This window comes from Opisthocomus hoazin, chromosome 1 (genome assembly GCF_030867145.1).
Source record: "Opisthocomus hoazin isolate bOpiHoa1 chromosome 1, bOpiHoa1.hap1, whole genome shotgun sequence".
In the NCBI taxonomy this organism is placed as follows: Eukaryota; Metazoa; Chordata; class Aves; order Opisthocomiformes; family Opisthocomidae; genus Opisthocomus; species Opisthocomus hoazin.
The window spans coordinates 152527834-152543229 of NC_134414.1; the positions used below are offsets into that span (position 1 = coordinate 152527834).

Consider the following 15396-nt stretch of genomic DNA (forward strand, 5'->3'; position numbering starts at 1 on the left):
GCAAATAACCTGGTCTGGATACATATTTAAAAAAAAAAAAAAATCCAGGAAGTAGGATTTCTGACCATCAGTTTCCAAAATGAAGAATTTTCTTCATTAGCAGTGACGACGATCCAATTTAATGCAATCACGATCTACCATGTACTTCATAGTTCTGTGTTTATGTTTTAAAATATAAAAACATTTTCCATTGTTAAATTGCTTTTCCAAATCCACACTGTGATTAAATCCAAAAAGATGTCCTGCTTTTCCCATCTTTCTTAGTTGTCTGGCAACATCAGCACAAACTACAACTTAGAAAAAGACTGTGGTGAATTTCTGGAAATTTTTCTGCTACCACAGAGGTCCTTCCCTAGGTTTCATGGAGGGGCTGATTCAGATTTTACAAACTGATCGGCATTTTTGAGTTGTAGCCCTGAATTCTGTGGCATTTTGTTATATTTGTAGTTAAATTGCAGTTCCTTTTACAAAAATGCAGGGTAAGTTACTCTGCTAATGAAAGTAACTCAAGATATACATGGTTGCTCAAAGAAGGGTATTATCTATATTCAAAAAAAATATCATTCTGACATGTGAATGAAGGATGATCCAAAAACCCTTTAGGGTCTATAGAATGTCAAAATGTTTGTAAACTTCGTTGACTTCAGTTAAAATAGGCAAGAGAAATTATTCTTCCTGTGAAAGCACATGCTCCGAAACAGAAGAATTCAAAGAGTTTGGAGGAAATCTCCAAATTAAAGTATTTGGCTGTCAGAAGGGGACACTTTAAATTTATATGAAGCTTAACAAATTAATTTCCAAGCTCTTATTGATTAACTTAGGTTAAGCCACCACTATCAGTAAGCAGACAGATGTGGTTAAAGACTATTGTCCAACATTCACATGTAGTATATTAACTAAGTATCTTTTTAGGGACTGCTAAGGATTTTGTCTGGTTTGTGTTGGTTGGATTTTGTGCTGGTTTACTTTTCAAGAGAGTAAGAAGGTAGTTGGGTATTTTTCCCTATCAATATTAACCTTAACTGGTCAAACATTCGTGCATTCCACTAACTTTCAGGGCTTTAATATATAACTCAAAAAAATAACACATGCACACACAAACGATAGCAATGGAAGTTGTATAGATAGAAGATCACTGTTCAAGCTGACATCAATGCACAAACGAGAATGTCAACGTATTCACGCTACCTACTATTAAACACCATCCAAACAGACTGGCGATTAATACAGGTACTGCAAAATGCAGCATTCAAGTAGCAATTTGATGAGTCAGCTGGAGAAAGAGAGGCTTTAGAAAGGCAAATAGGGATTTTATCTACACACTATGTATCACATCAACAGGTCCTACAGGATCTACCCAACGTTACTTCAAAGGTCCACAGTAATTACGTCAAAGAACCACAGATTTTCTCCACAAAGAGCAAAAGACATTATTCCCATCATCTCAGGACTGGTTATGTCTCAGCTGGATGAATTACATTCCATATTCAGCATTGTGCTTCAAACAGACAAACTGGAACAAGTTCAGAGGAGTGCAATAGGAATTGAAGCAATTTTGGAAAGGCACATTAAAATGGAGAGGTTTTTTTTAAAAAACTAAAAAAGGCAAACAAATACCTATAAAATATGAAAAATTATGTTCTAAGAAGTTATTAACTACTTTCATTTATCATCAAATGCGGCACTGACATAAGGCAGTAAAGGACAGAAGTCTCTGTAGGCAAAACACTTGTGAGGATTTCCAGGAAGGCAACATAAAACCCTACAAGAAAATTTATAAGAACCTACATATACATAAAAGAGAAGTAACTTTTAATACAGAAAAAGGATGTAAGGCAGAATTAAAAAAATGGAGAACAACCTGTTCTTGAATCCATCAACTTTGTTATCACATTTCATATAGAGTTTTCGTAAGTCTGGTAATGATCACAAGACTATTTTGACCTAAGATTACCTTTCTCCACAAATTTTAACACAGGCATTTCACGGCTGTAACAGCATGATTAATCTATAAATTATTTCACACATCATTTAAATGGAATAAGAGATAAACAGACCCCAAGCAAGTCTCAGTAGTATCAATGCTGTTTTCACGCCTAACTGCTAATCTTCCAATTTCCAGTTCTTCGGAGACCCCACAGGAATTCTAGGCTAAGTGGTTCTCAGCCAGCTAAGGAGGACCATGCTATTTGTGCATGTATAATATACAGTCATACATGTACATGTCTCTCTGTTTTCAAAGACAAAGCTAAGTTTTGAGTCTAATAGAAAGAAATCCTGATTTGTTTACATGTTTTGTTTTCTGTAGGAAAAAAAAAACCACAATGAAACTGGCAAACTTCACATGTATCACTAGCAAGCAGGCAGCAAATTAGGATACAAAGCGTGTAAAAGAAAAATTAATCAAGCCTATTTTTAACTAGGATTCTCTCACAGCCCTCAAAAGTACTCATGCATTTAGCTCTAAAAAATGTTTGAACAGTTCATTATAAACCTAATTGAAAACAATGCTGAACATATGACCAAATACACAATTTCTCAATTGCACCCTTTATTCTGGTGATGGAAATGCATTTCTGGAAGAAACAAACAGCAGAACTAGCCTAACACCTGACACAGAACTGCAACAATTTTGGGAGCAACTTTTTTTAATCGATCATCTATTCCAAAACCAGTAATCAGACTTCTCTTTCCTCACAGACTAGGAACATTATTTGTGGCACTGGAATAGGAAAGAATACATTAAGTGCTGACAATCTTCAGAAGGATTTAAAAAATAACACTAAGACAAAACAACCCACACAGTCTTACCATGACTAAATGTGGTCTCTTAAAATATGCCTGATACTGGAATTAAGTAACTGTAAAATTGGGCAACAAGAAGTCAACCTCAAAATTACAGATACATAGAAATTATGGTTGGAAAAGACACAGTAGGTCATCCAGCCCAGGAGATTTCCAAATCTTGAGAAGCCTGAGAAGCTCTTCAGTGAAAAGAAGGAAACATTTCATGGATCATGAATACGTAAGCCACCGCATTTTCAGTATATTTTATGAACATATTTGTATTCATTATATCATACAATAATTTAGGCCAGAATTCAGATCAGCAGGTCATCCACTCTAAGCTCATGCTCGAAGCAGGGTCAACCCTGTATTCAGATCAGGTTGCTCAAGTCTTCCTTCTCTATCACTGATGACAATGCATGACAAATGTATTCAAACACTGATGGCTGTGCATATCCGAGATGCTTGCAAGCTTTCCTACACAAAATGCAGTCACCATAGCTTGACCATCAGCTTAACACATGTCATGAGAACTTTGTGAAATGCACTTACCTAACTGACATATCAAAATCATGGTTTTATACACAGGAAGATCAGGAGTCATTCACAAGAATTAACATAGAAAATGTCAGGTGTGAAAAAAGCCCCTCTTCCCCATTCCAACTGTTAGGAGGAGAAGGAATGTTGTAATCCCACCAGAAACTCCAGTATTCTTCATATCCAAAAAGCAAAAGTAGCAGAGAGACCAAACAGTGAATTAAGAAGGATTCTTCATTCACTTAAAAGTCTACCTCTGGTTGGTAAGAATTCAAACTAATCAAGTCCTGGTCTATTGCTTGATAAATCAAATATAAATTTGCCTCAGTAATAATGGCAACTAATTTTACCAGGTACATTCAACTGAACAATATATTACCTGGCCTGTAATTCTGAGTAATCAACTTACTTGCAGAATTTTGTACATTTTTAAAGCAACAACTCACAGTGCATATTGCTGTTTATTTTGTCAGAACAGTATGTGTGGAGCTGGCTGAGGGTGGGGCTGCTGCAGTCGTATTTCTGGCAAACATGGTCGGTGGTTAACCCCTACCTATGACAACGTATCAGTTTTACTTGCATGTTTATGCTTACCAAATGACTCATTGAATGTGTTCCATCTAGGACAGACTTATTAGCTGTTTCTTCACAGGACATAACAGACCGCATTATTTGAAGAATAAATCTTTGGCTGAAACAGCAGGCTGCAAAAAGCCTATCCAAGATGAGTATGAGATTAAAAAAAAACAACAATAAAATAAAATTTAAAAGTAGTCATTTAGAAGGCATATATACTGGCAATACCTCTGTGATAAACAGCACAACAGATTATAAGATTCTGTATCACAAAGTTCTAACCAGCTCACATGCACTTTTCCTCATGGCTCTTCTGCCAAAGCTCCAAGCACCTCTTCGCAATTTCAAAACAGGAACAACCTTTCTTCTTTTCACCCAGTTGATACAGACTTTTCTCCTAATCTATACCAATTACAGCTGCAGGACAAGCATGTGGCATCTCAACAACTTATGGTAGCTAGTAAGTCATCAAGAAATTCTTGATTACAAAATACACATATCCCAGAGGATATCTACCTAAGAAAGACCAGAATATGAATGTACAGCGTAATGGAAACTAAAATAATTTTAGGGCATCTGTAAAATTTTCTAAACAAAATAAAACTTACATTTTTCACTTCGTTCCTGCTTGAAATCTCAGCACTAGAAGTAACCTGTTTAATACCACTTAGACCATAAACAGAGGAATACTTTTCATTTATTGTGGCCAGAAATTCAGCGGCATGAAAAAATATAAACATTACCAGAGGCCACTGTCAAAACAAAAATTAAAAAACAGATACTGGAAGATTTTTTTTGTTTTTAGCTTTTTTATTTTTAGATTGAGGAATTCTAACTTCCATTCCTAGCAGTAAGGCTAAATTCTGCTAGCATATCTGTCCAGTATCAATTTCTAAAAATGGTAGCTGTAACGTAGGTGATTTTTCATTTTTTTCTCTTCAAAAAGAATGAAACAGTATGATGCAGTAATTCTCAATCTTTCAAATCAGTGGAGAGTTCAATCTTTTTAGTGTTTTATTTTTGTAACTTTTAATTCTGTAATTTCCCTCACAGCGATATCTTGTTTGCAATGAAAAGCTTCTGCAGACTTAATTTTTTTCCCTTATTAAAGCAGCTGACCGTACGGTAAAATTGAATGGAAAAATTTCCTACAAAGAGAGCATGATCCGTGTGGTTAACATTCACTTAGTGGTTTGTTATTTAATGAAAAGAGTTCACAGTCTTGTTACAGAAAAAGAGTATTCTGTATTGGTTTTTAACAGGAAAGCTCTTAACAGCTCCTAAATTCTGCATTAAATTTTCACTATTTATCATCTGTATCTAACAATGAAAGTATACAACTGAGCAGGGGCTAACATCATAAGACCATGAGGACATAAGACCAGAGGGAAATTTAGGTCTTTCAATTTGGAATTAGACCGCATTAGTAATTACAATAAACATGATCTTAAAAACAAAAAAACTTGGAAGTAACAAAATTAACGCAGGACTTCAATAAGAAATCAAGAGTTTTTGCCAAAAATATAATAGATTAGTTATGTAAGAAAAAATTAGGCTAATCAGTTCCACAGAGATATTCAAAATCCTTCAACTATTAAGAAATATGAAACTTCAATTTGCATGCTCATTAATGAACCTCAGATAAGCTACAATTTTTAAATGAGACATCTATAAGGCTAGAACCGAAGGTAAACATTAGGAACACCTTTTAAGAAGAAATAGAAATACAAGCTTTTTACTATTTCAGAGAATGAAATGCCCAAATAAACTTGGGAATTCAGTTAAGTTTTCTACTTTCTTTTTTAGGGGGTTTCATAGTTTTGAATTTTTGGTTTGAGTTGTTATGGGGAAGGGTGTGGGGTGTGTCATTTTTAACCACCATACAAGGCAAACAGCTTCAAACTTTTAAGAAAAAAGAGAAAATTAACTACTTTGGAAAGCACCATTTAATATTATTCAAACCAATGAACTGTTGCCACATGCATGTAGCATCCACCTCTCTCTATATTAAGAGATGCAATCTTTGATTTCGTGCTACATCAGAAAAAGAAAACCTACATTTATTTACCCTTGAAGCAGAGCATCTAAAGCCCTGTAGGTATACAAACTTATGCCTGGCTGTACATGCCAACTGTTAAAGAAGTTGGTTAGATGAGAGGACTGAGAACCTGTAACATGTGAGATGCAAGGCTGAGACTGAAACGAGTATTTTGCTTTACGCGATCAACTGCCCTTTTATTTTCAATCAGACAGACAATACCATCCCATTCAAAGTTGTGCAAGGGCTGTATGCCCTACCCCTATCATGAAATAGTGAAAATCAAGCATCGCCAAAATGCCAATGTTCTCCATCACATTACAGTGTGTATTTAGTCATATAACGTGACATGTAGGAAATCCCCACCACCATGAAGCAGTATGCATATCAGCTCCCACAAGGAAAGGCACAATAATATGACAGTTAGCACCTGCCTTTGAACATGCAACAGAAGCATGCTCAATCACATGTTAAAGGAAGAGACTTCTAGGTTTATGGGTAAAAAGAAAAAGAAGACAACACAAACATGTCACAGCAATCTTCTCCTGGGATGCGAGGCTGGTTCATTTAGTCTGGAGAAAAGGAGGCTGAGGGGAGACCTTACCACTCTACAACTACCTGAAAGGAGGTTATAGCAAGGTGGGTATTAGTCTCTTTTCCCAAGCAACAATTGATAGGACACAGCCACAAGTTGCGCCAGGGGAGGTTTAGATTGGATACTAGGAAAAATTTCTTCACCAAAAGGGTTGTCAAGCACTGGAACAGGCTGCCCAGGGAAGTGGTGGAGTCACCATCCCTGGAGGTATTTAAAAGATGTGTACATGTGGTGCTTATGGACATGGTTTAGTGGTGGACTTCACAGTGTGAGGTTTACGGTTGGATGCGATGATCTTAAATGTCTTTTCCAACCTAAATGATCCTATGATTTCAATCCTAGTACTGACTTCATAAACAATTATGAAATAATATATCTTTTTAATAAAAAAAACCCAAAGAAAGCAGACGCAAAACATCACCAATTTTACAGTAGCAGTTGCTTATACTACAATTCATTCAACTGAAATCTACAGGACTTTTAAGAAAAATGCGAGTCTGGCTCTTTCTAACTAATTCTTTTCCACAGTCCAAGTAAACAAACACAACTAAATATATTCAAGGAATCACAGAATAAATTTAGTTTGGGAAGCATCTCAGGAGGACACCTGATGCCACCCCACCTGAAAGCAAGGCCGCCTCTTACATACTGTATCATCACAGAATCACAAAACAGTTTGGGTTGGAAGGGACCTCTAAAGGTCATCAGCCTGTTTAAGGCCGCATACAGTCAAGTTTAAAATATCTGCAAGGACTGAGACTCTAGTCTAACAAGGCAACAGCGGTGAAACACTAGAGTAGATACCTAGGGAAATTTCTTTTCCTATTCACCTTTCTCATCTGTTTATTTATTCACTTATTCTGAAGAGTTTTCAGGAGGTTTCAACACCTAGTGATGTGAACAGCACATTAAGGAATGTGACAATAAAAGTCAAGGACTGATTTACACAAAACAGAGTATATAAAATAAAAGTCAATAGCCAAAACTTTTCTATCAATTCCTAAAGTGAATTTAAGAATTAAAAAAAAAAAAAATTCACAGACAAAAAAAGCCCTAAGAGAACCAAAACCAAAATTCTTTTTACCACTTAGTCCATTTCTCAGGAGACATCCCCTGGACCAAAAGATCCAGATCCTATAAGAAGCATGTAAAATTCTATACCCTATGATATGAGAATTCATACCTATCTTCACGAGCAATTTTGAAATAACACTACCAACGCTTAACAGTGCTGTATGTAACAAAAGAGTAGCAGCCAAAGCTATAGCATTTGTATCAGTTTCATGTAACAAGAACATCTTATGCAATCTGCAAGACTTCTGTAACCGCCCTTCCCACTTCTATTTAAAAAAGCATTTTCAGAAGAACAATGAACCATGGCATATGATTAAACACCAGTAAACATACCTTTTATAAGCATCAGAAGGGTGGCAAAAATTTGAACAATCACATAAAATCACAAACAAAACAAAACTTCTTCTTTAGCTGGATATAGTCTTTATTAAAGACATTAGAACAAAAATCTTCTTTACAAATCATATCCTCACCTGAAAGGTACTAAACTAATATGAGCAAAAATCTCTGAAATTCCACAAAAACAGGTATTAAGATAATCTGCAAAATCCATTCCACAAAAATTTGTGGTTTAGAACTTGTGGATCCCCTTCTTCAGCATACACTTTTGGTTTTTTAAACAGTGCTTAAAGCAGGAAAAAGCAATGAAGTGCAAATTCCAAGTCCACTTCACTTCCCTGGATCAGATACAGCTTCACCAAAGAGAAAGTGAGAGTTGCATTTTTACCCACTAGAAGAAAAGGGGCTCTGACAGCTCCTACAGAGAAGGCAGGTACTGGTTTTCAAAATCACCTAAAACACAGCAGAGAGAAAACCCACCACAGCCTTGTGTGGAAAATGCATTCAAAAACTGGCAATTCTTCAGACGTATTCTAGAAGAAACCAACATCACAAAACTAGCAAAACCATGTTCTGTGAAATCTGATCTCTGAAAAGTTATTAAGAAATCTATTTGTAAAAAGGCATAGTGCACAGAAGTAATTTAGAAGGTGATAAAGAACAAAAGGATATAGACTGTGAGAAAAAGAAATTGCTATTGAGGAAAAAAAGGGGCAATATTAGATAGAAACTGCCTGACTTCACTCATTGTTCTTGAACTCTAAATTTATGTAAAAATCACCAAACATATGGTGTGCATTTATGTATAGGAAAGCATTAATATAAAGTAGGAGAGAAGCGCTTTCTCCTAGATCAATAAAAAGGTGTGAACACTAGGCCAACATCTACAATACCACTCTGCTTGTGATTCAGAAATAATGGCTGAGGTTGACTTCAGAATATTTCCTGAGGTAGAGCTCTACCACATGCATGTACCATTTTTGTCTCTATACCAGACCACAACCCATGGACCACATGGGGATTTAATGCGTAACCATAAGTACTCAGAGGATAGCATCATTCAGAAGAAAAGATTTTGCAAGCATCACAGTGGTACTTTCAGCACATATTTTCAATTAAAAGGCTGAAGAGAGAAAAAGCCTGTATACTTTGGCTTCCAAACGCTTTGGTCACTGAGATCCATCTACAGTCAGGAAAAAAAAAAAAATTTAAAAAATCTCTAATAAGAAAAATATGGATTTAATTCCACAGGGTTACCTATTGACATGAGTAATTATAGTAATACATACTTCTTGACTGAGGATCTTTTTTACATTTTTGCCTATGACTCTTTGTCAGCTTCTCCCAACTTCTTCCACTTAGAAAATAACAACTTTTTCATTCTAGATGCTGAAAGATGAGTTAAAATAAAACCTTATCAATTCCAGCAGAAGTATCATAGTACCATATTCATCAGCTTATTTCTTTGTCTCCAGAATCTATAGACACTCTCTCAAGACTTAGTTCTAACACCTTCAGTAACTCAAGATTTTATAGAAACTCCTTCCAAGGGCTTCAGTCTTCACCATAACTGGTTTCTTGTGACCAGAACACTGTAAGACTAGCCTTTATTTCATTATAAAAATAAAGAATCACAGTTAACTAACTTTTAAATTTCTCTAATGTCCCTCTATAAACTTCCTCTGTCACAAATATCTTTTTATTTCAAAAGCCACATACTTTTACAAAATGTACATAAACTGCTGTGAGAAGTCTGACAAACCTGATAAAATTCAAACATGTTGTGCTTTCTGGAGGAAAAACCTCTCCCCTCACCAAGCCTTCACCCCATCTGCCCCCAAAAAAACCTCAAAAAGCAGATTGAATTAAACTGCAATTGATCATTTCCATTATGTACATCAATACAATATATCTATAACTAGCCAACGTCAAGTCCTAATCAACAATCTCTGTAAACCTGATTCAGATTAACAATAAACAGAATCCCTGGAAATTTGTTTGTATTTTAAGAAAAAAGGTGGTAAGAAAAGCATGACTTGTCATTGACTAACTAGGTCACAAAGATCAGACGACAGCGGCCCAGCAAATGTCTGTGCAAAAGTGACCATGGTAGGCTAAAAACTAACACTCATATTTGAAGTATTTTTATTGTACTAGAGACCATAAAATTGGACACAGTCCTCTAAAAGACAGAGCCAGGCTGTTCTCAGAGTTGCAGAGGGATTACGACAAGATACATCGGACAAAAGCTGGAATAGTGAAAATTCTGACCAGGTATTGGAACAGGCTGCCCACAGACACTGTGGACTCTTCATCTCTGCAGAAATTCAGAACTCATCAGGACAGGGCTGCGAGCCACCTGCTCTACCCAGACTTCCTTTAAGCAGAGGTTTGGACTAGAAAACGTTCAGATGTCCCTTCCATGCATGGTCTGTCACTCAGTGCTTTCAGTTTTACCCAGAATAGTACAGGGAAAAAAAAAAAAGTGTAATGCTGCGACAAAAGTGAATCCACCTTTGAGACTGTTCTTCCGTTGAACAGTAGTAATAACTACCAACATCTGTCAAGGATCATTTTAGGATTCGGTTTGCTAATGACAAATGAATCAACTTCAAGAGACAAGAATGAAAGAGAAACAGTACCTCTAGAAATCGTCACTGCTGTAGGAGGAACAAAAGTAGCAAAAACCTATTGAAGTATTTTCATCATGAGTTAAAAAAAAAAAAGTCTTACATAAGTCTCTGTACTCAACAGAGATATTTCTTGAAGAAGGCTGAGGTAAACTTCGCATTAAGAAAAAAAATCTTGACAAGATAGAAAAATTGCATGGGGCTGTTTCTTCTCTGGAAGTAACAGAAAACTTCATTCATTCGTTTCTTCAAAACCCTCCCTAAAAATCACTAAATTGCATGATTTCACTGTGAATATGGTAAGATATCTACAAATAGCTTTATTTTTTCAAAAAGAAAAGTTTTTTTTATAATGAATGAATGTTTTTTTGAGCCAGTTTTAGAAGTCTCAGTCTATTTCTTCCTCTTGGCCTTGACAGACGCATTGCTTTGCCATTTAGAGCTTCTCTCAAGAGCTGGATATCAGTTGCTGGGCACTCCAACTACATGCTCAATTTTCGTAAAGTGCTTATTCATGTAACATAATCTTTTTACTTGGAAGCAAATAAATTAAGTGTACAAAACCATCCACTGCTAAGAGTTTGGGAATGCTAGGAAAAACAGTGGTCTTTCTTTTATAGTCCATGTTTGATGAACTTAAGAAGAGGAGGGTTTAGAAGTAAAATAGCAGGGCCATAGGTATTTCATTCATTTCATATTCATGCACCTCCATTTAAAATACTAATAAGCGTCAAGAACTTAGTCTAACAACTGAAATACTTCTGCTTGTCTGTTCTTTTCTGTTAATATCCAACGTTCCTAAATGCAATTGATTATTTTCACTTGCAAATCACACTAATGTGTTTTACTAGAACTTCGAAAGAGGTGTCTGTATGCTGTAGGGAGCAGCTTTCGATGAGTAAAGACTAGCAAGTTCTGCCTCAAGGCAATTTTGTCACAGAATTACATATCTGAAAACAGAAGGTTTGACACAAACTTAGTAGCAGCTAGAGCATCATAGCAACAATTTAATGACATGTCAGACAAAAACATTTGTCTTTGAAAATATCCTTCTGTGGAAGCAGGGACAGCTATCCTGGGAAAAGTATACGGATGCCACCCGGCTGTGCAGGGATGGTGTCAGGAAGGCCAAGGAACAAATAGACCTGACCCTGGCAAGGGATGCTAAGAATAATAAGAAGGGCTTCTACAGGTATGTCAGCCAGAAAAGGAAGGTCAAAGAAAACCCGCCCCACCTAATGAGCAAGACTGGCAAACTGGTAACAAAAGATGAGGAGAAGGCTGAGGCACTCAACAACATTTCCACCTCAGTGCCTCAGTCTTCACTGGCAATCTCTCTTCCCACACCTCTCAAGTGGATGGACCACAAGACAGGGACTGAGGGAGCAAAGTCCCTCCCATTGTAAGGGAAGATCAGGTTCAAGACCACCTGAGGCACCCAAACATACATAAGTCTACGGGACCTGACAAGATGCATCCCAGAGTCCTGAGGGAATTGGCTGATGTAGTTGCCAAGACACTCTCCATGATATTTGAAAAGTCATGGCAGTCAGGTGATGTCCTCGGTGACTGGAAAAGGGGAAACATTGCATTCATTTTTAAAAAGGGTAGAAAGGAGGATCCTGGGAACTACCAACTTGTCAGCCTCACCTCTGAGCCTGGGAACATCATGGAACAGATCCTCCTAGAAGCTATGCTGAGGCACATGGAGGACAAAGAGGTGATTCGACACAGCCAGCATGGCTTCACCAAGGGCAAGTCCTACCTGAACAACCTAGTGGCTTTCTATGATGGAGCGACTGCATCAGTGGACAATGGCTCAATGTCCCGATGGAGATCAGTGATGAGTGGTTTCCCTCAGAGGTCTGTGTTGGGATTGATACTGTTTAATATCTTCTCAGTGACACAGACAGCGGGATCGAGTGCACCCTCTGCAGAGTTGCAGATGAAACCATGTTGAGTGGTGCAGCTGACACACCTGAGGGATGGGATGACACCCAGAGGGACCTGGACAAACTTGAGAAGTGGGCCTGTGTGAACCTTATGAGGTTCAAGAAAGCAAAGTGCAGCGTCCTGCACCTGGGTCAGGGCAAACCCCGGTATCAATACAGGCTGGGGGATGAAGGGCTTGAGAAAAGCCCTTCCGAGAAGGACTTGGGAGTAACTGGTGGATGAAAAACCACACATGAAGGACTTGGGGGCACCGGTGGATGAAAAATCGCACCTGAATTGGCAATGCGCACTCGCAGCCCAGAAAGCCAACCATATCATGGGCTGCATCAAAAGCAGTGTTGGCAGCAGGTGAAGGGAGGGGATTCTGCCCTGCTCTGGTGAGACCACACCTGGAGTCCTATGTCCAGCTCTGCCGCCCTCAGCACAGGAAAGACATGGACCTGTGGGAGTGGGTCCAGAGGAGGGCCACAGAAATGATCAGAGGGATGGAACACCTCTGCTATGAGGAAAGGCTGAGAGAGTTGGGGCTGTTAAGCCTGGAGACGAGAAGGCTGCAGGGAGACCTTAGGACTGCCTTCCAGTACCTAAAGGGGGCCTATAGGAAAGATGGGGACAAACTTTTTAGCAGGGCCTGTTGCGATAGGACATGGGGTAATGGCTTTAAACTAAAAGAGGGTAGATTTAGACTGGATATAAGGATGAAATTTTTTACAATGAGGGTGGTGAAACACTGGAACAGGTTGCCCAGAGAGGCAGCAGATGCCTCATCCCTGGAAACATTCAAGGTCAGGTTGGACAGGGCTCTGAGCAATCTGGACTGATGGAAGATGTTCCTGCTCATTGCAGGGTGGTTGGACTAGATGACCTTTAAAGATTCCTTCCAATCCAAACCATTCTGTGATTCTACAATTCTATGGATGTGCAGTAACTTGTACAAATAAATGTCATAAATGCTAAGAGTAGTCAAGTCCTTATATATTAAGAAAGAATATACCCTTTACAGAAAAAAAAAAAACCACCCACACAAAAAAACAGGGTAGTACTACATTTTTGTCATGATGCACTGCTTAGGAAAATTTGGTGTTGAGTGAACCACTGATTCTAAACACCAACACTACTTCCACCAGAAAAAGAATCTTTCATGTAAAAAACAAAGCTTAAAAATTCAGTATATCACCTTGATATGTAGTTAAAATACAGCTTTTTCTCTCAGTTAGAAATAAAATAAAATAGTAAAGGTCAAAATATAAGGGATACTCAGTAAACCTGAATATTATAAAAGCAATACTGTTTTCCTTTAACTTATGCATAGACAGTTTGCAAAAACTGTAAAATGTTAAGAGTTCACAGAATATTACTCTATCTTTTATGTTAGAAAAGCTGACAGGTGACCATGCATTCACCAAAAAAAAGTCACTAGCACATGGTAGCTCTATTATGCAAAATGCGATGTGACAACCATTACACTAAATACAAATAAATAGCATTCCTTTATTATTACTGTATATCTCCTAATAGACAGGAAGACTCACTTTTCCAATCAATAGAACTCCTTCCCTCAGCTTCCTCCAAACTCTGGAAGTACAGTACTTCTCAAAGGGACACGGTACTAATTTGAGGCAAGAAAAAGATACTAACCTATTTCTCTGGCATGAGATGATACTATCAAAAAGAATAAAAACTATGGCTCAGATTTTCAAGTCTTAGTGATTTTATATGCCTCAGTTGCTAGTCTTGAAAGAGAATACCTTAAATAACTGTAATAATATTCTCCCCCCCCACCCCACTCCCCAACCACCTACTTTAAATTCAGATTCTATGAAAGTCTAATCCAAACACTGAAACAAAAAAATGACTGGTCATTTCAAAAACTTTAAATCTTTTGTTTTGCAAGCTCTGAATATACTGTTCAAGCAGAGAAGACCACGATGCATCGCATGCAGTGATGATGCATTCTTTTTTCCATGTGGGAGGGAAAGAAGAATCCATCATCATTGCACCTTCTTCTCCCTTTACCAGTACTTGAAAAGCAGACTCATGGACTTTTTGTTCACACACCAAGCAGATGAATTTGATTTTTCATACTCCCGCAAAGAAAATGTTCAATTCATGGAGCAGCAACTCCAGATGTAATTTTAAATTCATTTTCGTATGACTTATGAAGCAAACTGGAACGTTTTCACATTGTCCAACACCCATCCCTTGAACAAGCAAAACAAAAATGATAATTTGCTTTCCAAGAGAGCATACTGCTGCCAGAATGTCTGTGCACATTATCTTTCCTTTTTCCCCTCTTCATTTTTGGTCTACTCCTAAGCATGTTACACAACACTTTCACCACACGACCTTTGACCAAATGGACATCATCCTAACTGTATGTTCTCTGCTGCAATCAAGAAAAAAAATCTTTACTTCTCAGGGAAAAGATTCATTGCCATTGATGCCTTTGTAATATGACGAGGAAGCTGAGGGCAGAAATCACAGATCAGGCCAGAATGAAAATAGGATTAGGGCTCAACGCCCAAGTCCTTTTCTTTTCAATCATCACACAATGCTTTAAAATAATTTCTTTATCCAAGTTGATTCTTTATAACTACTACACATTTCTAGAATACTCCTCTACTCCCAAAGCTTTTGACAAAGATGGGTAGGCACTACCATGCCCATTTCAGAAAGAGGAAGACATTTTCTAAGAGGTCCATATCCAGCAAGTTACCAGGACATTTAAGTAATTTAAGTACCAAGTATGTCATGAGGGCACTGATACCAAGAATATTACTTATCAGTTAACAATTAAGTGGAAATTATTTATCATTCAAGAGGAGTCAAACTCTCCCCGCACCCGAAGAAACAAACAGACAACAACA

The 15396-nt window shown here is 37.5% G+C and overlaps 1 protein-coding gene across 7 annotated transcripts in view; it reads right to left on the reverse strand.

Annotated features, from left to right (window-relative positions):
• CCDC91 (coiled-coil domain containing 91) overlaps positions 1-15396 on the reverse strand; it is a 166403-nt gene that overhangs the window by 137731 nt on the left and 13276 nt on the right. The window lies entirely within an intron of this gene.